Source organism: Macrobrachium nipponense, chromosome 43, assembly GCF_015104395.2.
Source record: "Macrobrachium nipponense isolate FS-2020 chromosome 43, ASM1510439v2, whole genome shotgun sequence".
Classification (NCBI taxonomy): domain Eukaryota; kingdom Metazoa; phylum Arthropoda; class Malacostraca; order Decapoda; family Palaemonidae; genus Macrobrachium; species Macrobrachium nipponense.
Window position 1 is genome coordinate 43,748,992 of NC_061104.1, and position 22,828 is coordinate 43,771,819.

At 47.6% G+C, this 22,828-nt stretch overlaps 1 protein-coding gene and 1 pseudogene across 6 annotated transcripts in view; one reads left to right on the top strand and one right to left on the bottom strand.

Moving 5' to 3' along the window:
* LOC135213695 (palmitoyltransferase ZDHHC3-like) overlaps positions 1 to 22,828 on the top strand; it is a 142,818-nt gene that overhangs the window by 27,997 nt on the left and 91,993 nt on the right. The window lies entirely within an intron of this gene.
* Positions 12,008 to 22,828, bottom strand: part of LOC135213957 (palmitoyltransferase ZDHHC3-like) — a 29,453-nt pseudogene continuing 18,632 nt past the window's right edge.

Below are 22,828 nucleotides of genomic sequence, written 5' to 3' on the forward strand. Positions count from 1 at the left end.
TGTCCCAGGGATGTTGGAATGCATCCTCTGCCAATGCTAAAGGATCTGGAACCACTGAACAGAACACCTCCTGCTTCCTGTTGAAGCATGTCACGAAAAGGTCCAGCATGGGTTTCCCCCAAATCTGGAAAAGCTTGTCTGCCACCTCTTGATGAAGCGACCACTCTGTGCCTAGGATCTGATCCCGGCAACTGATGTGACTTTGACAGGAAGTTCCGTGCTACCGCCCGCAATTTCTCCAATCTCTGATCCAACGGGAAAACTTTTGCCACTGTCGTATTGATGACCATGCCCATGAAGAGAATCCTTTGAGTAGGTACGAGGTTCAATTTTTCCTGGTTGACTAATATGCCCAGGTCCAGACAGAACCGAAGTAGACGATCCTTGTCCCGCAGCAGCTTCTCCCTGGAAACTGCCAAGACCAACCAATCGTCGAGGTACCTCAGCAAACGGATCTCCTGAGCATGGGCCAAACTTGACACAAGAGAGTAGACCCTTGTGAACACTTGAGGGGCTGTTGTCAGCCCAAAGCACAAGACTGAACTCTAAGATCTTGTCTGCAAGAGAGAAGCAAAGGAACTTCCTGGACGTGGGATGAACAGGGATTTGGAAGTATGTGTCCCATAAGTCTATTGACAGCATGAAGTCGCCTTCCCTCACAGCTGCCAACACTGAGCGCGGGGGTCTCCATCTTGAACTGTGTCTTCCTGACGAAGTGATTCAAGGTGGATAAGTCGATCACAGACCTCCATCCTCCCGATGCCTTGGGCACCAAGAAGACATGACTGTAAAACCCCGGGGACGGACGCACTACTCCCTCTATCGCATCCTTGTCCAGCATTTTCTGCACTTCCTCCCGAAGAGCCAAGAACTTCAGAGAATCTGGAGGATATGCCTTCCTGAGCTGCGGCTTGTCTGACAGAGGAGGGGAGAAGTCGAATGGTAGTAGGTATCCCACCCGAAGGAGATCTACCACCCACTTCTCCGCCCAATAACTCTGCCACTTGGCCCAATGGCCAGCCAGGCAACCCACCCAACCTGTGGCGTAGGAGAGGGAGAGGCGCTTAACCTACTGACGGCCCCCTCTACCTCTGCCCCTTGGGGCCCTTCTTGGCTTAAAGGAACGAGAGCAAAAGGGCGGTGATCTTCAGACTTAGGCTGTGTCGAACGGGAAGGCCCTGCCGAACTCGAGGTCCTCGATGGCCTACCAGGCGGCGATCTTCTCGACTGCTGCTGTACCGGGGGAGGAGGAGGAGCCGGACGTCTCCGAGGACGAGACTCCAACTTAGACACGGCCTGGTGCACCAGTCGGTCTTTGGTGTCAGCCCAGTGCCAGCCTATCGCATTTTCGAGTTCTGTCCGAGGAAACAAAAATTGGGACTCCAACAGATCTACGTTCCTCAATGCCAGCAAAGACTTGGAGTCGAGCAATCTCTCCATCCTAGACAAAGCCGCGTCCTTCCTAATCAGAAGAAGATTAGCCCATAAATTGGCACTGAGGTGAACCAAATATGAAAACGCCTTGGCCCCCGGACTGCAACAGACTGGCAAGTGAGGAGGCACTCAACAACCATTCCGGGGACCTGCCGGAAGCTATCTTGGCTACAACCACAGACCAGAGGTCCAGCCAAGAATCCGTCTGCAACATGGAGGCCACCGTAGATTCAAAAGTTGAGGTATCTTGCGAAGACAAGGACAGAGCCACTGACCTCACCTGTTCCAAAGTCAAACCCGGCTTCAGGCGAATGATGTCTGGGTTAAGATGGCGTGGCAACAAAAATGCAGAGCTCGTAGCATAGTACTTCCTATGTCTCGTGAGAGGCAGGGGTAGTAGTTTGGTAGAGCAACTAGCGTGAAGCGGCCCATCCCGGTCCAAAACAGAGGTGTTAACCTTCTGCAAGACTGACTGAACGTGCCGAGTAGCTCCCACCAAGGCTTCCAAGCAAGAATGAGTGTAAGACGACCGAGCCTGAATCCTACTTTCCAAATTGTTAAACCCACGAATGAGATCAACAACTTCCGAAAAGGAAGACAGAAACTCTTGCGTGTCTCCTTCCTCTTGCTCCGGCAATGGAGACCGACGACGAGAAGGGTGTGTAGGCTCTTCCAAAGCGCCTTCTCCACCAAAATTAACGGAAGGGTTAGCAGCCAAACGGTCCGAAACCCCTACTAACCTGTCTGGGCTGGGTCCAAGCGTCGGTCTCCGAGACGAACCCACTGTAACACTAGGAACATCACTTACCTCAATAGATGACTCCACATGTCCAAGAATGGTCACGGGTGTGGCGGATGTACGTACGTGAGATGGGGGGAAACTCGAACACTTGAGATCGACGGAGAATCCCTTAGAGACAAACTCTTGGAAGCACCAGTAAGAGAAGCAGGCAAACACTCCAGCTACACCAACTCCGTGCTCACTATCTTCGACCTCTTGACAGGCGCCTTCAGATCTTTACGGCGACAAATAGGCCTTGGAGAAGAAGGAGCACTAACATCATGTGCACAGGCAGGGGAGGTTGCAACACGCTTGCGATGTGCATGGACGGGGGGCGTGGGGGGTGTCACACGCTCGAGATTCGAGGCAGAGGACGAAGCAACTACTAACACTGCCCGAAACTACAGCACTCTTGGGAACACGTCCGCGTTGTTCCTCCCTCGAAGGCGAAGGAAGGGCAAAGTCCTTAGCCTTCCAACGCTTGATATGCTGATGAGGCGTAGAGGGGGAAGAGGGAGAGGAAGACAGCACTAGTTTCTTATGCACACTCTTCTCAGGAGGCGGGGATGAAGCAACACATTTCCTACCAGTCCTCCGAAACAATAAGGCAACCAACTTCACATCCAATCGAGTCCAACCTCTGAAGGACGCCTGGCATATGACCTCAGACTGATGTGCCAGAGAAGGCTCCGAAGACAAGGAAGGGAGATGTAGCGAACTGGGCGGCAGTGATGACATCATGGCTGAGCAAGGCGGAGCAGAGGAGACGACTGGGAGACGTCATCGATGTGAGCGGCGTCACAAGCGGCGGTGACATCATGGCTTCCCCTCGGTGCAAGGGGGAGAGAGACGCCACTGGCGGAGGAATACACAAAGATGGACCCTCTGACGTCATCAACAGGGCTGACACCGCAGCATCACTCCGACTCGAAGCGGCAGCAGACACTGGCGGAGCAATACAAGATGGCCGACTGCTGCTATCCACGAAGACAAGGCCAGGAGGCGGGGGATGGCCTGGCCAGACCAGGAAGGGGGGGGGTGTGAACCTCCACAAAATGTGCTAGCAACCCCTCCAAGGATGGGGTACCCCCTAGCCCAAGCGTCTTCCAAAGCACCGCCATTTTAGACGCCTCCGACACTGGAAGAGAAGAGATTGATGAAAAAGCCTCACCCTTCTCGGGAACCAAATAAACTCCTGAGGAAGAGGGGGCTACATTACAAATATTACCCTGGCAACCTCCCGATACTTCCATTGACGAAGTAATGGAAGAAAAGGAAGGAGATGCAAATAGGCAAAAAACCTTCCCAAAAACCAAAAATAGGAAGAGTGGAGACTCTCTGATGTTCTCTCTGCCATAAAATGACAATTTGTCGAAAATTGCATTTTCCTAAACTATACAAACCTGAGGTCCTTTAACAATAGGAAGTAGCTAGCGGCAGCTGGAACGGTCGTAAGCTTCGAACAAGGGGAGAACGGTAGTTAACTGCTTGTGCGCGCGACTGGGAGGTAAACAAATCACTTTTGCTTTTGGCCCATGCAAAATACGCAGAGTGAGGGGTGGCATGAGGAGGGACTATATGTAAAGGACCTCAGGTTTGTATAGTTAGGAAAAATGCAATTTTCGACAAATTGTCATTTGTTCCGATACGTAATACAAACCATCGGTCCTTTAACAATAGGAAGACTCACTTCTTGGTGGGAGGAATCTGAGTCTTTTGATGAACAGACTGGTGTTCGTCCATCCCTGGAATGGCCTCCCTGGTCGTAAGAGCGAGGGAGGGATCCAAGCCTCTGTCCGATTGATCGGGGTGTGCACCGCAGGATCAATGGTCAGACCTCTGGGCCGAGTACTAAGAGAGAGGCAAGCGTATCTCTTCGTACCAGCAAGCAAGAACTTGTTCCTGTTTGCAAGAGGCAACATAAAGTATGGGGTTGTCTCAAGCTGGCATCCACTTCCTCCCCCTTGTTGGAGGAAGTGGTGGATATACGCTCCTATCCCTAGTGAAAGGGATAGGATGGGGCTCTGTTGAGTAGCTCACCTGCATCTTGTCCTTATCCAGCAGGGTGACGCACCGTGTCCCTCTAACCACAGGTAGAGGGGAAGAAAAAGATGAGAAGAGGAGCCAGTCACACTCTCATTCACCATCCATTCTTACGGTCACACCAGGACTCGATGCTGTTCAGCCTGCGAGGGTCTGGGTTCGCTACACAACGTGTTGAGCAGCCACCACGGGTCCCAAGGAAAAAAGATCCAAGGACCTGTGGGCAATATCCCGAAGGTAGAAGGAAGGGCATGTGGTCTGGTTGGACCAGACCCCTGCCTTCAGTACCTGCGCCAAGGAGAAGTTCTTGTGGACAAGGCAGCATCTCCTTCGCATCGAAGGCGGTGAAGTCCATTAGGGAGGGGATTGTGAACGACTCGAACCAATCGTCAGGGACCGAAGGGTTCTGAGTCTTCGCTACGAAGTTCGGTACGAAATCGAGCGTCACGGATCCCATCCCTGGGTGCCTGACTTCGCAGGAGAAGTCATGCAGTTCCTCAGAGGAAAAGAAGGAAATAGTCGCATGGACCTATCCCTCTTCTATACTTCGGTGATGTCCAGTACCCATACTGGTCTGTCCGTTAGCAACGAAGTCTCTCGCATCCTCCTATCCCCATGCAGCGAAGTTCTCGGTAGTGGATAGGACACCGACACTCCATGGTGGGTGTCAATGGTATGGGTACTGTGACAAGCTATTAAAACGAAGTTAATGGTTGCTGTGTAACAACCGAACTAAGTCAACAGCGTAGTTCGTAACTGACTCGGGCGCTCTGACAGCTGCCGACTGACTGCGTTCGGTAGGAGGCAAGTTGTCAAAGCATCGAGTAAGTCACGTGACCTTCGCCTTTAAAGGGTTATGCCGAGAGACCAAACAAATGATGTATTTGTTTGTCACCAATGCCGGCACAGCGAGGTGATGATTCTCTTAAGGCATGTACCCAACAGGCGAAAGTCAATTGCCTTCTAGAGACCGAGGTCCCTGAAGGTAAAACATCTCATGTTTGTTGAATCTCAGCTAAGGAGAAACAACACTATGTACCGTTGAAGACGAAGGTAGATATTGAATGCAACCTACGTCTTCATATAGAATCGAGAGAAGGATCTCAAGATTCATAACCTGTGCTTACAAATGACTGAAAACGCTAAACCGCTATTTCATTGCTGTCCGGTGAGAAGTCGTAGTTGCAATGAAAGCGGGGCTTCTTTCGGTAATGAAAACACAGGTGAAAGCCGCCTGAAGAACTGCTTCTCATGGGCTGAAACATTTGGAGGTAGAGCTGTCAGGTCGGAGAGTAGGCGATGTCTTCTGACACATCTTGTAATTCGGGTTGAACAATGAACAATTGTACACCTACGAATACGAGATATTTTGAAGACAAACTCAGATGTCTGCAAAATCATTCGCATTATCGCAGTGCGATGCAGCGGGAGACTTGTACAGACTTCTGTTACCGTGCGGTAAACAGAAAGATGAAAGAGTCCAAGATGATCTCTGTTGAAAAATTCTCGCAATGTCGAAGGCGATGGAATCTAGCGTCACCGCAGTAGATGGTCCTTCATTATTGCGAGAATCCCCGTTAATCAGAGACCTAAGTCCATGATTGTTAGGCAGAGATACGGTTCGGTAGTCAATCAAGCAGGGGAGAGAGAGACATACATGACCGTGAATCTCGGAGGCCCAGCTGATACTGAGCTGCTATCAGGCAGTTCAATACGCAGTGGTTGAGCCTGCTGACTCGTCATCCTGAGTTGCCAGGTAACCCATTATTCCACTAAGGAATGCGTTCGGCTAGAACTACCGAGCATAAAAGATATGCTCGGGCAATTATATTTAGGCGAAACGAATTTCGGTAAATATAAAAGTTGAAATGGTGTTGTCGTGACAAAACCATAAGTATATAAAATTGAAAACTGAAAACTCCTGGGAGGTTGCAGGCAAACCCCGAGTTGCAGTTCAATTAGAATACTTCTCGTCTAAGTCGCAATCCGTAGAATAACTAGGATATGCGCCTACCCCTCGGACAATTCAACTGCTTAGCAGAATCATGTCGCGAGGTTAATATACGTAGTATATTTGTAGGATTCTGAACAACGATCTCCATCCTAAATTCTTTCCTTCAAGAAAACAAAATAAGGATTGGAGATCGACCACCTTCGTTCTCTATCAAAGAGAGTGAAGGAGAAGTCTTCTCGAAGGAAAGCTTCAATGGTGAACAGAATACTAAGACGATAGTTCAAGCCAAAACTGGATATTCCGTCCGATCTCCTCTATTCCAGGTTGGTCGCCTACTGTGAGATAGTTCTTTCAGCAGCAGTCTTCTTCACAATGCTAGAAATTCCAGGAATTCGAGCATAGGCGAGGTTCCCGATTATTATCGTGTAACATATCGGGGATTCTCGTCTCGCTCACTTTGGACCGTGGTCTCGCTAAGTAAGTTTGAAGATTGTAAAAAACTCGAACACTCTGAATGCGCTAGAAATTCCGTAGAATTCTAAGCAGTCTGCGAAACCCCCACCGAATTCGTCAAACGATATCGGCTGGTGGTCCTCCTATCGATTCCCGTAGAAATCGAGAATGGAGCAGGATTCCTCCTCAACGACCGGGGCTTACGTCAGGTAGGACCCGAAGGTCCCCCCGGTAGCGCAGTCCCGAACGTGGGATCCTACAAAGAAATCTCTGTAGGATCCTTCCCCTTTCCCTCGTAGCCGTAAGGAGAGAGGGAATGGGGAAGGAATTGGATACTCGCTCGCCTTCCAGTGGAAACTAGCAGTTGGAGAAGAGTAGGAGCAGCCATCGCCTTGCGGCGATGGCCTCTCAGAGTCTGGGAAAACGTATCGTCAGGAGGAAAACGTTTTCCCGCGGAGGGTTACGAACTCTCACTGTATGGTAGGGTCTGCCGCCACTGTGAACGTCGTCTGGGTGGGGCTGATCGACACCTGACAGGAGAGAGCCGATACCGTCCTTCCGACTCATTCCAGTCCTCGTCGAGGTCGAAAACCTCTCAGGAGGACCGAAGGAGTATTTAAATACGGTGTCCGAAGACACGTAGAAAACGCCGCTGTCGCAGTAGAGGAGGTGGAAGTAGCTTGATCGACCGGCCAGAACTGAGAGAGCCTTCTTGTCCGGAGACGAGAGACACTGGTTCGAGACAGAATCGGCAAGCTCCGATCGCGGCAGACCCACCGTCGGTTTGGGTTTCCCTCTCGGGCCCCAAAAACGACTCGAGCAGAGACGTAGGCTCTGCTGGTGGGAGCGGCAACTCCTTCCGCAGGGTCATTATGCTGACGAATCAGCTTAATGACTTCTGCAAATTCCTCTGTATCTCGGGAGTAACAAGCGTCTTGCGGAGTAGGACCGTCCAGTCCCTCCAACAAGAACAGATCCCTAGATACTCCTCCTTCAGAAGGAGGAAGAGCGGAAGAACCCCTGACGGTCGCCTCCAGCTAATTGCGCGTATGTCCTGGTCGGTCCTAGAACCGTGCCTGGTCCATACGGCGTCATAGCGGGCGGTCGCGAGCGGCGCACCTCTCGCGATCAGTCATAGGTACCTCGCTCCTCCCGGCGTAGCCCGAGGAGGTTGAAGGTACAGGAGAGGCAGACCTGACGCTCCCCCCTAGCTCGCTGGCAGGACCAGCGTGCTTGGAGGGCTGCTGCTGATCGTCAACCCGCGGTGGCGATCGAGCAGCATGCTAGCCTTGCCGCTCGCCTGAGGCGAGAGGCTTGGCTGAGAACGTCGACGCTGATCTCTAGCGTCAGGCGAGCTGTTGCTGGTTACGTCTCCGACGGTCCCGATGGGAGCGGCGCAGGTGACCTGCTAGGCTCGCTGTCACGGTGAGACCGGCGAGCGTCCTCTCGGCGCGTCGAGACGCTGGTACCAGCCGTGGCTGGTACCGACGGCCGCGGGGACCCCTCCTCGCCTCAACCGTTATGGGAGAGGCAGACCTGACGCTCCCCCTTCGCTCGCTGGCAGGACCAGCGTGCGTGGAGGGCTGTGCTGCTGATCGTCAACCCGCGGTGACGGTCGAGCAGCAGACCTAGCCTTGCCGCTCGCCTGGGGCGATTGGCTCGGCTGAGAACGTCGAGACCGATCTCTAGCGTCAGGCGAGCTGCCGGCTGGTCACCGTCTCCGCCCGGTCCCATCGGGAGCGGCGGACGGGTGACCTGCTAGGCTCTGTGTCGCGTCGAGACCGGCCAGCGTCCTCTCGGCGCGTCGAGTCGCTGGTACCAGACCGTGGCTGGTACCGGCGGCGCGGGGACTCCTTCCTCGCCTCAACCCGTGGCTGATCAGCGACCGTCACGTTAGCCCGAGCAGCCAGTTGATCGCTGCGAGAGCGTCCACTGGCCTGGCGAGAGTCGTGTGCACGACTCTCGCCAGTCTTCTGCTCCGCGCCGCTGTCTTGACGGCGAGCGAGCTCGGGCGTCAAAAACTTTGGCTGGACGGCTTCGGGTTGGAAGAGCGTCCACTCGGTGTTCTTCGCGAACGAGAAGCGGCCGAGACGGAAACCTGGTTAGCGGCAGACCCGCTAGCACCAGGTGAGGACGCACCAAGCCGAGGCTGGTGCCCTCTGGTCCCGTCGACTTCTTCTTTGCAGAAGAAGCGACGGGCCCCGTTCCCGAAGGAACAGGAGGAACCAGCAGAAGAGCTCCCCAGCTCGCCTGAGCGAGCGGGCCCTTTCCCTTAGAAGATCCCGAAGGAGTCTTCTTAGGGGGGAAGGAGGCAACCATTCTTCTTCTTCGGCTGTTTGGCCTTAGAAGTCGAAGGGGAAGGAGAGGCAGCGGACGACGAAGAAGACGACGAAGACGACGACGACACCTTCCTTCCTCTTCCTCTTCTTCTTCGCCAGGCTCCGCAGGACAGACGTCAGGTCTTCCATCCAGGAGGGAGCCGGGGCAGTTGCCGAAGCAACAGGGCGACTGCACCTGTCCAGGAAAGACCTGAGACTGTGACAGCATCCACCAACAGCGGAGAACAACAGGAACAGGTCCAGGAACAGCAGGAACATCTGAAAGTGAATGAGCAGCAGGCACCTGATCTGAAAGGGAATGAGCGGCTGGGACAGCAACAGGTACGGCAGGCACGGGCAGGTACCACAGGAGAGACAGGACGTCCTGTCGGCAGCTACCGTCATCCTCGGGCACTGGCGGCAGGTCCAGGGTGTACTCTTTGGGCAGCGGCAGTCCGGGGTCGGCAATACAAAGAACCCAGGTGGCGGTGGCTGGACCGGTCCTGATTGGCACGGCAGGAATTGGTTCTGGATTGCAGCCGGGTTGGGGTTACCGACATGGACATGTGGGTGTGACACCAGGTGCGGTGACATCTCATATGCTGGTGTCGAGATTGTGGTTGTTGTAGTGGTTACCGTATCATGAGTGACCACTGCCACGACCCCGCCAACCGCTGAATCAACCCCTGCAGTCCCAGCGACTCCCACACCTGTCCCAGGTCGTCCTCGCTGATGGCAAACCTGCGGAAGCAACAGTCGGGTAGTTAGAGGGCTTCCTCACGCCTGGGGGGAGAGAACCCCACCCAGAGCGGACGGAAGACCCGAGTTACAACTGGACGTCCGTTACCAAAGGAGTCAACTGGACTTTCCGTATGACTTCTGTGTCCCGTTACAGCACCCACTGCGCCTCTGACGAATGCATACACGTTACACAGGGCTCGTTGCGGAGCACTCTCGCCCCCGACAACGAGTCAAAACCTCCCCGTGAGGATCTACATCTACATCCAAGGTCGTCTCCCACGGATGTAGCACCTGCGGTAACATAGATAGATTAGTAAGAGGGGTTCCCTCACGCACGGGGGGAAGACATGCCCCACCCGAACGCAAGGAAAACCCCAAATAAGGAAAACAAAAATACAATGAAGAAGCTGAGCGGGGGGCAGGAAGGAAGACGAAGAATCGGCTACCAAGGGAGTCGCGGGCTTCCTGGCAGACCTTCGCTTCCCCCACCCCCAACCCCGCAACAGCAGTGAAAAGTAATATGAAAATGAAAAACAGAATACTGCCCTTGCGATTTCCACTTCATAGAAACTTAAAGGAGAGAGATCAATTCCCGGTAAGAACGGAAACTTGATCCAATAAATATGATGCTATCATAAAATATATATGAAAATGAAACAGAATACTGCACTTGCGATTTCATTTCACATAAAAAATCGTAAGGATCAATTCACGGGTAAGAACGAAAATTGATCCAGATTAAATTTCATGCAATCAATAAATGAAAATGAAAAGAATATTGCAATTGCGAATCCACTTTCCATTGCATTCTAGTTATACAAAATTAAAAGTTCGTGCGAGCGCAAATCACACTCTCGGTAACGAACGCACAGGGCAAAAATATAATGAAAAAAGTACTTACATTTTCAATTACATCCTTTCGCCCAAATACCATGACTCGGCGCGAGCGCGCCCGCCCTCGGCACCGAGACATTAATTCAAGGGTTCATAATTAAGTAATGAAAATGAAAACAGTGTACTTACAGTTTCATTTTCAAGTCAAACAAACCATTAGTAGAAAACACAATATAAACAAAGCATACGACGATGAAGCGGGCAGAGAGCGATGACGAACACGTCCTTCACACCCGCGGCCGAAAGCAAAAGTGATTTGTTTACCTCCAGTCGCGCGGCGCGCGCGGACTGTCGGACAAGCAGTTAACTACCGTTCTCCCCTTGTTCGAAGCTTACGGACCGTTCCAGCTGCCGCTAGCTACTTCCATATTGTTAAAGGACCGATGGTTTGTATTACGTCTCGGAACAAATGACCTCACTGCTCATTAGGCCAATGCCCGGCAAATCTGTGCATGGATTCGTAATAGTACAAAAATTCAAACAACAAACCCCCTACTGCATGTGATGTGATGAGGGTCGGTTGCTGCCGATGCCAAAAAACGAAGAACACGGAAAACCAGGAACTCCGGGGCACATACACTGATGCCGAGAAGGAGCAGAAGAAGCCATAATACCAGGCAACACACACACACACACTAAAAGAAACTAAATGGGCAATGAACCAGGAAAAGGCCAAGATAGGTTAACACAACTCTCGCCCAAGTGGTCAACTCAAAAACTGGCGTAGCGGCGTCGTCATTGACCCAATTCATGGCCGAGGAATTCAAGCGTTGCCAGATATCACAAGATTCCTTGCTTTCATCTGCTTTTTAACCGGATCCAGCTAGTGCTAGAAATTATCCTATTGTTAAGACCCAAGGTTTGTTCGCGTATGAACAACCTAAACTTTTACAAAAATATTTTTCAAAGAAAGTCACCTGTAAAACTTTACTACTCGTTAAACCAAGGGCGCCATTTAATCTATCAAAAAGAGGAAATTATGCACGTCTGTGATTTAAACAAGAATAATTTATTGAAACTAAAAGCATCTATTATATGTACAAGGACACTGTACACATGACAAGCCTCCAAAATAAACACCCTTCCCAAAGGTGGCTGCCTAAATATCCAAAATTTTTGTTCTTGACTAACACACATCTTCCCAATCTAACTGAGACAATTAGAATCCGTTTTTATAATCAATAAAATAAAAGTAAAATCATACAGATGATCACTGACACATCTGGAACTGACTTCATCACTTGAGACAAAGGACTTTCAAAAGCGATACATTGAGGAAGGGTAAAAATGGACCATCAATGTAGAATTCAAGATTGAAATAACTTACCAAGTACTGCAAGAAGTCTATGTGGTTTCATCTCAATTTATTCTTCGGCTAACATAAGTAATCTACACTGCATACATATAAGAAAATGAGTTTTGCTTGGTTAAAGGAGGAGTTGTGAATGGACTGAAACCATGTGACGGAAAATCTTACCAAATACAGCCTGGATGCTTCGCCATCTGGATTTTTTTCCCAACTTGCTTGCTCTTTCTTCAGTTGTTCTATGCCCATGAAAATACAATATGACATCAGGATCCAGTAAATTAAAACCTAAATAACTAAACAAATCAAGAGTATTAGGTTTTTAGCAAGCAGAGCGAGTACTCATAGCACTCATGCACTATTCAAAGTGAACAAAGATTGATTGCTGCACAGTATCCCCACAAAAATAAGTTGCTGGATGGATTATCACAACTATGACCACCTTTCTGCTGAAACTTTCCTTGATCTCTTCTTTCTTTTTTTAAAATTTCAAATCCATCTTCACTGTCCTCCTCCAGCTGATGTGTCCAATAGGAAGTACAGTTTAGTGTGGCACACGGCACACTGTTTGGGATGCTAAAACAGTGTCCCTTTTGACCCAGCAGCGTAGCTTTCTATCTTTTACTTCTGATTTTATTTATTTTCTCACGACACCTCTCTAAAACATATTTTGATATAATTTTTACCTAATTCACAAATAAATCCTTTAATCTACCAATATCAGAGACATGACTGCTGCTTGCAGAAACTACTTTTATAATAATGATAATTTTCATAATAAAATTAATAACATTTTTCAATACTTACTGACTGTTAAAGCTATCTTACATCTTCGAGTCATCAGGTGTGATTGGCATTTAAGAAAAATAATACGCGTTGGTTACCACTAGGACTGTCTTGGTATTCAAGTGGCGTCAGAATGTTTAGGTACAAATCAGAATCTTTATGCCCACTCACCTTTAAGATGTGGGGAGGCTGGGGGTTTCCACTAACAGTAGGTAATCATCCAATTAATTTTATAATGAAAATGGAATTTTTATTCTAAAATTAATATTAATAATACCCACCTGTATAATTTATCTAGCCCTAAATACCCCCAAAAACCGCACCAAAATTTACCACATTGGCAACCCTGTACCTCCTATTCTGTCGCCAGTTGGCAACACTGTCGTTGACAGATACGAAAACCTTCCCTCAAATCAGTTGTGATAGGCAGATCGTGGGTAGGATGGGTGGGACTAGATAAATTATACAGGTAAGTATTATTAATATTAATTTTAGAATAAAAATTCCATATTAATAAACATTACCTTAATATAATTATCTAGCCCGATTAACCACATTGAAAAGGAGGAGGGAATCTGAATACAATTTCCCCTTCGGACAGAATAGGAGAAAACAAACAAAGAAATATATACATAGGCAGTCAAAAACTCAACCCAAGGTCAAAGATACTAACAACTCAAAGTCTCCTACCATAATGCCACCAAACTGCGGTAGCACAGGACAAGGAGTAAGTGCATAGTCAGTCCGTCTGTACTAAAGTCAGGTGACCGACCAGGTGACCAGTCAGACGAATTGCGGACAGCAAGGCTGCACCCTGAAGACTATCAAGCACTATCTTTTCCCTAAAGGATGAGTGTCTGGACTGTCTGGGCGATTCAAAAGCTAAGCAAACCTTGGGGTGTATCAACGCAACCCGAAGTCGCCAGCAACGAATCGGCTCATGAGCAAACTCCTAACTCGAGCTTTCTGGTGCCAAGGAGAAAGGAGCGCGGAGCAAAAAGGCGATTCAGTCCCGAAGGACGAATGCTGACAGTCCAACCTGGTCTCATGTTACACGATCATCGGGGGTGTATCAACGCAACCGACTTCGTCAACAAGAAACTCAGGGCTATTAAATGTCGCCTGATCTCACACGAGTGTCTGACTCCGAGAAAACAGGTGAGACAAAAAGTAGATGGTGAGCGAGTCACCAGATGACAGCAGACGATCCATCGACTAATTCCCTGTCCAGGACAGTGGAAGAAGCAGGAGTCGTCAGGACAAGCAAACCAGTGGCTAGTCCTAGGTCAGCATCGACTCTGGAGAAGCGTAGTCGCCAGTGCCGACAACCCAGTGGCTGGAACCATTCACACTGGGACAATGGAAGCAGCATGAGTTGCCAAGCAGTAAGTCCTTGTCATCAACAAAACCACCTAAATACCAAACTGCCTAATTCCCATTATAACTACATCAAACGCCATGTGGGTATGGAAAACAAACAAAAAATATATACAACAAAACAAAATTTAATGAATAATATACAGGTAGCAACCAAACGTAAAACAGGAAGACTACCTAATTCTCCTGTCTGACGATCTGTCCTGCCATCACCAACGGGCCCAAAGAACGAAGGTCGCCTAGAACTAGAGAAATATCCCTCAAGTAAAAAGAGGCAAAAACAGAATTAGAACGCCAAGTCGCCGCTCAAGCACCTGGCGACTGAGACGTTCTTATAAAAGCTACTGATGTAGCAACTGCTCTAATACTGTGTGCTCTCGGCGTCTGGTCTTCCCCAGCAGCCGAACCACCAGTTTTAACGATCAGATCTCTGAGAAAAAAGGATACACCATTCTTTGAAATAGGTCTCTTGACATTTCTCGGGGTGAAACAAAACAGATGACGGGACGACCCTGAATGTCCTTCGTGCGGCGTAAATAACATGAGAGCGCCCTAACAGGGCAAAGAACTAATTCCTCATTTAAAATTACCAACAAAGTCGACCAGCGACTTCAGTACGAAAGACCTGGGAATGGGATTATCAGACGATTCAGTCTTTGCGACAAATTCAGGAAGGTATGACAAAAATCATGTCTTGTCCAGATCTGGCAACCAGAAAAGAGAGTGCTTGCAGTTCACCCACCCTCTTGGCTGTAGCCAGTGAGACAAGGAAGAGTGTCTTAGAAGAGAGGTCCCTAAAATTTGGCAGAATTCAGAGGCTCAAACGGAGGGAACCTTAAGGCTTGAAGGACTTTGTTAAGTCCCATGGTCGGAGGCGAACACTGCGGCCTGGGTCGAGATAGGGAAAAAAGATCGAAGTAAATCTCTAATGAAATAAGATGAAGAGATCTCAGGGAGCCTTGCCTTAAAAAACATAGGAAAGCATAGACCTATAACCCTTAATGCACGAAGGTGACAGGGCCCTGTCATGATGTAAATGAACTAAAAACTCCGCTACTTTCGGTAAGGAAGGTCTAGAAATTGAATGTCCTTGAGACTTACACCAACGTCTGTAACCGACCATTTAGCCTGATAATTTACTCTGGTTGATTGCCGTCTGGCAAGAGCCAACTGTCGCGCCACTCTGGAGGAGAAACCCTTCGTGCTTGGAGAACTCCCCGACAGTCTCCAGGCATGAAGATGAAGCATGTGGAGCCTCTGATGGAACCGATGAAAAAATGTGGGTTGTTTGAGAAGATCTGGTACTCTCGGCAGGCGAATGGGGGGGGATTCCACCAGTGCTTCCAGAAGGTCGGGAAAACCCACTCCTTCTGTGGCCAGAAGGGGGCGATCAAGATGAGATCCAGACGCTTGGTTGACCTCACTTTGTGAGGGACTGACCTCACCAGAGAGAACGGAGGAAAAGCATAGGATTGAAGTCCCTCCCAGTCCTGCAAAAGAGAGTCTTTGTCCCGGCACTCTGAGGAGTCTGGTAAGGGGCGAAGAATATCTGGCACCGAAAATTCAGTGGGGTGGCAAACAGATCGACTGTGGACAGGCCATTTCTTCCTGAGGCTGTCGAAGACTTCCTGGCAAAGTGTCCACTCCGACCCTTGAACTTCGTTCGGTCTCAACAAGGCGTCTGCTAAGACGTTGTGATGGCCCAGGATAAACTGAGGACCAACGTAATCCCCCTGTCTTCTGCCCAACACAGGATTGATCGGGCTTCTTGAGTGAGAAGATCCGACTGTGTGCCGCCTTGGTTTCTCAAGTACGAGACTGCTGTGGTGTTGTCGACAAAGATCGCGACAACCGACTCCAACAGTTGTTCCTGAAATGAAAGAAGGCCTAGGTACACTGCCCTCAGTTCCTCCAATTTATTGACATGATCCTCTCCTCCTCTAACCAAAGGCCCGAAGCGGCTTCGGAGCCCAGGTGTGCACCCCAACCCTGATCCGAGGCGTCTGACCAAAACATTAGGGCCGGAGGAACCGAAAGAAGAGATGTCCTGACTGAGGCGGTGAACTTGCATCCACCAAACGGAGATCCTTCCGACATTGTGGAGAAGAGACTATCGTGTCCTCGGACACGAAATCCCATGACTGGCGAAGTGTCGACTGAAGGGACCTCATTCTGAGACGACCTCCGGGAACCAGTTGGATGAGGGATGACAAATGGCCCAGGAGAGACCTCCAAAGAGAAAATGGCTGCGTTACGGAGGACAAAAATTCTTCGATCAGACTCAGAAAGCTTGTCTATCCGTTTTCTGAGCGGGAGAAGCCCTCTAAAATAAAACTTGGGAATTCAAAACAACCCAATCCCCAGATAAGTCATGATCTGGCAAGGGATTAGATTGGACTTGTCGAAGTCGACACGAATGCCCAACTCGACACAAAGAGACAGAACTATCTCCCTCGACCGGAGACATTTCTCTAGAGATTCGGCCCCATGGACTAGCCAATCGTCCAGATACCGAAGCATCCTTACATTAACTGATGCAGAATAGCTGAAACAGGAGCCATCACCCCCGAGAAAAGACCTGTGGAGCAGTGGTGAGGCCGAAACAAGGGTCTTGAACTGGAAAAAACTCCCGAGTCCGTGAAAACGAAGGTAAGGTCTGCTTCTTGGATGGATGGGGATTTGCAGATAAGCATCCTGCAGATCGATGGAAATCATCCAGTCCCCCCTCCTGACGGATGAAAGAACAGTCTGGACCGTCTCCATCCTCTGAACTTGGACTTTAGAATGAACTTGTTCAAAACCGAAAGATCTATGATGGGGCGCCAGGCACCCGAGGCCTTTGGAACTACAAACATCCGAGAGTAAAACCCGGGAGAAGGAGGAGCTCGCTCTATGGCATCCTTCTCCAAGAGGGCCGAAAGCTTTCTTTCCTCCAAGGCTTGACCCCTGATTGAGTGAGGGGAATAACTGCTGAACTAGAGAGGACGATTGGAAAGTGGAGGTCTAGAAACAAAAGGTTATCTCGTAACCTTCCTTCAGGACCTCCACCACCCAAGCATCCACCGCTCTCCCCTGCCAAGCTGACCAATGGCGGGAGAGACAAGCTCCTACTGCGGTCTCCAGGCGAGGTGATGACTCCTACTTCCGAAAATTCTTACGCAGAGACAAGGAAGAAGAAGAAGAAGAAGGAGGTCCTCCTGGAGGTTGAGCTCTTTCTCTGCCCTTAGAGCCACGCCAAGAACCTCTCCCGCGTTTTAAAGGGTGAGCACCAGAGGATGAAGAAGAGGCACCAGCAACCTGAGATGTACTCTGGAAAAAAGAGCCAGAAGGAGGTTGTTGGGCTGGAGCAGAAGGTACAGATCTGGTCCTAAACTTACGCTTACTCCTTGAAGGAACGGGAGGAAGACCAGAGGAAAAAGCTCTTGATAAGGCCCAGTGAGCTTGGGAAGAGGCATCACCTTGATGTTCCTTCAAAACCTCAGAAAGCACAGAAATATCGAAAAGGAAATCGCCAAAAGGAGAAGAGGACAACAGACGGGTTTTCTGAATCTCCGATAACAGGGAGGGAGGGTAACTGCGGACAAATACAGGTACGCCTTAGAGAAACAAGAAAGGCCTGCATTGAAGCAGCAAGCTCGTTCTGATGTACAGAAGCGATTGAAATGGATGAGCAGAATTTCTCAAAAAAGAGGAGCATCAGGAGGAACAAACCGGAGTCCTTGATATACATTAAAAGCCCTCCGAGGACCCACATATTGAAGGATTGAGCTTCTTGTAAGGAGCTCATAACAGACTCCATAGCAATAAAATCTTCAATTGAGACAGAGACCGAAGCCTTAGAAGGCAAGGGTTGACTTGAAAGTCGGACAAAATCAGGATTGGCTTGGGGGGTCGAGAGAATGAAGAATCATCCGCCACCTGGTAAACTCCCTCTCCGGTGTCGTAGAAGAGAAGAGAGCTTCCTCTTCCCTTCCCCGATCACTTTCGAAAGTTTAGCGGCAACGTCCGCCCTCACTCTCGCGAACCTCTGGGCAAAGGGAAAAAGTAAAAATTTTTCCACCGTGACCTGGGAAGGACCGTCAAGAAAAATCCCTTCTGTAATACAACGAGGGGCGGAGGCTGCTTCTGCTCTTTAGGCCTCGCCTGGAGGAAGAAAAACTCAAAATTAAATAAAAAAGTTTCTTGAATTCTACATCATGACATCCATTCGAGGAAACATCAATATCACACGAATCCGCGTCATCATCATCATCATCGTCAGATCCTAACTTAGAAACTTCCCTGAAGTAAAAATCCTGACGACTAGCTATCTTAGGTCTGACACTAATATCCCTCCCCCCTCTCTAAATAAGCGCCACCTTTGGCACTGTTACGGGACTAACAGGGGACACGTTGGGTAAAGATTCGTTAGGCACCTGCCCGGACAGGATCCCCCCTAGGCCTTCGCCACGACGGGGTCACAAGCCGGGGTATCTGTCGCACCGTTACCCATGGTGCTGTCGACAGGTACCTGACGAGGACTGAAAATGAATCTAAAAGTGTGTTAGACATTCTAGTAAAGGCTTCTTGAAAATTCTCTGACAGATTGTTAAACTTAGCTGAAATATCTCTATCTAGACTAAGCTGTAATTTCTTAAAATTCTGTTTCCAGGTAGTTTCCATTGCCAAAATCTTCGAATCTACATCAGAAATAACTTTCACTAATTACCGGTTGTACAGGGGCAAAGCATCAATTAATTCGGAATCGGAGTCGTACGATACCGAAACCGAGAACCAGAATCATGAGCGCCCAAGTCAAAGAATTCGTTAGATACAGTTCTAGCAATCGATTTCTTTTTCTCCTTAACCGATCTTTTACGCTGCAAGATTGTTTGGCGTTTCATATAAGCAGTCATATCCTCGTCAGACCAGGGCTTACATACGTCACAACGAGAAGTCAAGTCACAAACCTGTCCACGACAAGAGCTACAAATGTCATGGGGTTCATACTCCCTGCTACTCATCCTTGTCCCACAAACCGGGCAGTTCCTGATGTTGCTGGCAGAAGGAAGCATCGTAATTTCTTGGTAATCCATTGTAGAATTGAATTGGGAAACAGGTCAGTAGTTCCGGGTCGCGCAAAAGTTCGTAATTTAAGATAAGAACACAACAGAAATCAAAGTTAATTCACTATTCGTGATGTAATGCGTGAGTGTAATTCAATATAAAGTCTCATTTAACAAATAATGAAAGCTTTAAAGGCACAAAAATGTTTAAGGAAATTTATAAAGAGCGGCGTGATGTAAACAACACGGGCGCTCGTAACAACTGATTTGAGGGAAGGTTTTCGTATCTGTCAACGACAGTGTTGCCAACTGGCGGACAGAATAGGAGGTAACAGGGTTGCCAATGTGGTAAATTTTGGTGCAGTTTTTTGGGGATTTAGGGCTAGATAAATTATATAAGGTAATGTTTATTAATATTATCATGATATTTGGAATGAATCTTACCTACTGTTCAAGTTAGCTGACTACCTACTGCACTGAATGAGTTGGTGGGTTAGTGCAGCCAGAGAAACAATGTTCAGCCAAGCAAACTACAAGCTTTTTAATGGGGAGAAAAAGCCTCTCAACATTCCTGCCTCTTGTGAGATCCTTACTGGTAAGCACTGTAGCCCGACGTTGGAACCACAACAGGGTGTAAGGTCCTCGTAGTGAGACTTGTCTAAGAATCCTTACTGGGAAAACAGTGACTCCTGTGCCTGAGTCAAAAGACCAAAAAATGGTTGTCCACAACTAAAGACTCTGCCACCTTTTTTATGAAGGTATGCTCCCATACACCAATGCATACCTTCATGTTCCCAAAATTCATAAGCAGGATTTCCAAACAACTAACAATAAGATAGAAAGCAAGCTTACTGTGATATTTGGTTCGGGAGAAAATGCCCTTGCCGCAACGAAAGGACTACGAGCTTTATATCTCATGTACAAACACATTTGTGAGTACACTACACTGTTCATGTTAATACCTGAGCTAAACACTAAACTTTTTCCTTGGTTGCTCTTTCGATTGTTCACCCATTCCAAAAGCTCTACTTTCGTGGTAACGCATCTTCATAATCTTTGCTTAAGTTCTTCTCATTTTAACGGAGCCGAGGTAGAAGTAAACTAAAAAGTGCCGGTAACATATTCATCTTCAGAAAAAAGAATTTAAACCAGAACCATGCAAGCTATGCATCGCTTAAATACTCAAGGGGAATCAACCACAAAAACAGCTGAAACTCCTAAATTTTAAATGGAGGAACAGAGACAGGAGAGGTGACAATGCCAGAACATCAGCAATATGCTACAGAATACCAGGAGACAGTACCAGATGGAGTGAAAGGGTATTTGGGTTGAGAAGGTAAAGGATTCTTGTACAATGTCACCATGTAATAATCGTGACAACAGATGGTGTCGTCTGCACAACACTTCAGGGGCGATTACTGAGAAGCAAGAGCTGTTCTATCACCCGGCTAATTCATTCTAGATGAGGAAGCAGCTAAAAAGAAAAGCCGCTATTGCGAAAAAGAATAATTGTTAGACAATGACTAATACAAGACGGTACAGAGAAAAGCTGAGAAAGAAGGGAGGAATATCGCCAACACGAGGATGATATTGGGAGAGCAAATAAAAACAGGACCAACACGTGGCTCAGAACTACTAAGGCAAATGTAATACGATGTCTGTATCCCTAAATAACTACGGTTTATCGCCATGTTCATCATTCTCGCTGAATGGGCGACACATGAACTAGTGAATGCGAGAGCCATCCAACCAAACAACTCATGGAAAGATAGGGAACAAAGGAAGGCAGAGTAGGAGTAAGATAAGAATTAACCTGGGCTATCAGAGATTGGCTAATGGAGGAGGAGGAGGAGAAGCAACACCGGAAGACAATAAGAAAAGACTGAGTAGGCTTCTGGTGTGCCCTAACAAATTGTCTATGTAAACTATTGGCTTAAAATTAAACATTTCACAAATAATGAGGCAAAAACAGTTTCATGTTAGAAGTAAGTCTATCAAAGTCTGTTACGTCATCAAGAAACTGCTCTTCAGGACCAAACATTAATATTGTCATTATCATTAAATGTACTATATGGGTGAAAGCAGTGTAGGATGTAAGTCGTTATAGACTGAAATATCCACCCCTACTTGCTAAAAGTTGGCCACGAAGCAATTAATTAGGCCAGTACTTATTTGCATATGACAGCCAAACCGATGGTATTTAGGCCTATGGTACTCTAGCCTAAGGTACTGCAAACATGGGATAGCTTAACCTATTGCATTGTAGCCTATGTCAATTTTTTACCTGTATGCTCTACAAAATAGCCTACAAAATGGGGGAGGGATATAGACAGACCAGAAAAAAGTTAAGTGACAACACACAATAATATACATAAGCCTATCTAAACATGCATGCAAAAACATTACACATAAATATATGTACAATACTACTCTTGCAGTACTTGCAGTAGATCCTTGACTTACAGTGGGGAATCGGTCCAGCACCACGTCATAGTTGATTTCTGCTGTAAGTTGGTGTTTTGCCATTATTAGCACTTTAATGGCTCTTACAGCGCTGAAACTTAATGCTGCATCAACAGCACTGTCAGTGCTATTAACTTGATGCCTATTCTTGCCGGCACCTTAACTAACTTGATGCAACATCAAGTTACAGTACCAGAAATAACCATTAATGGTGCTGAAAAAGCGCCGTACAATTGCATACTCCTAAAGTCAGTGATGCACTGTACTGCAACGATGCTTTTGCTTCAAATTAGGCCTAAGTATCTTTCCTATTAGAGGTGACTTAAGCTACATTGTATGTAAGTCCATGTAGCTTAAGTCACCTCTAATACAAAAGATACTAAGTCACCTCTAATAGGAAGATACTAAGCCACTTTAAAACTAGAAAAGATACAGTATCATAACACTGGCATTTTCCGATACTACACAAAATTCCATCATCTCATCAGACCACTGTTATCTGACTTCTAGAAAACTAAACTCATGCCTCAGCTAGGCTAACATTGGCTATGTGGCCATTCTGCAACAAAGAAAATTAGATTCCACACGCTCTTCCTATACAACCTAAGCTGCTTCTTCTTTACTTGTAGCAATTGACATAATGCAAAAACCAAAAACAAGCACAATACCATACAGGAGAAATTTGCCAGAAATCATCAAAATATAACAATGCCGATTCACCCATCTTTATACAGACTGTAGGAAGAATTCTGATTCGTACCTAAACTTTCCAATACCACCTGGTGGGAAACACGTGAAATACCGAGATAGTCTTAGTGGGTAACGAGTGCATCTTTTTTTTAATGGTGATTGCACATGATGGTGTGAATATGTAAGCTAACTTTAACAGTAGGTAAGATTAACTCCAAATAATAATCTAGTTGTTACGGAGCGAGGTTTTTTACTTGCATAGTATGAAAGCTCCACTATGACTGGTTTACTTCCGGAATTTTCAAGATGGTTTATGGGATCTTTGGGATTTACTGTCTTCACTTTCATCATTACTGGAACTAAAGTTTTGTTAAATTTATTCTTCTTGTTTCCCTTACTGATTTTATCTTGAACAGTTTCATAAACTTTCATTTCTGACTTAACCATCTACTTACTCCTTTTGTCTGCCTGCCTCAGTCAAAATGATCAAAGCAACAATACACAGTACAACTCAATAAGTCTTAAATGCACACACAATAAAAG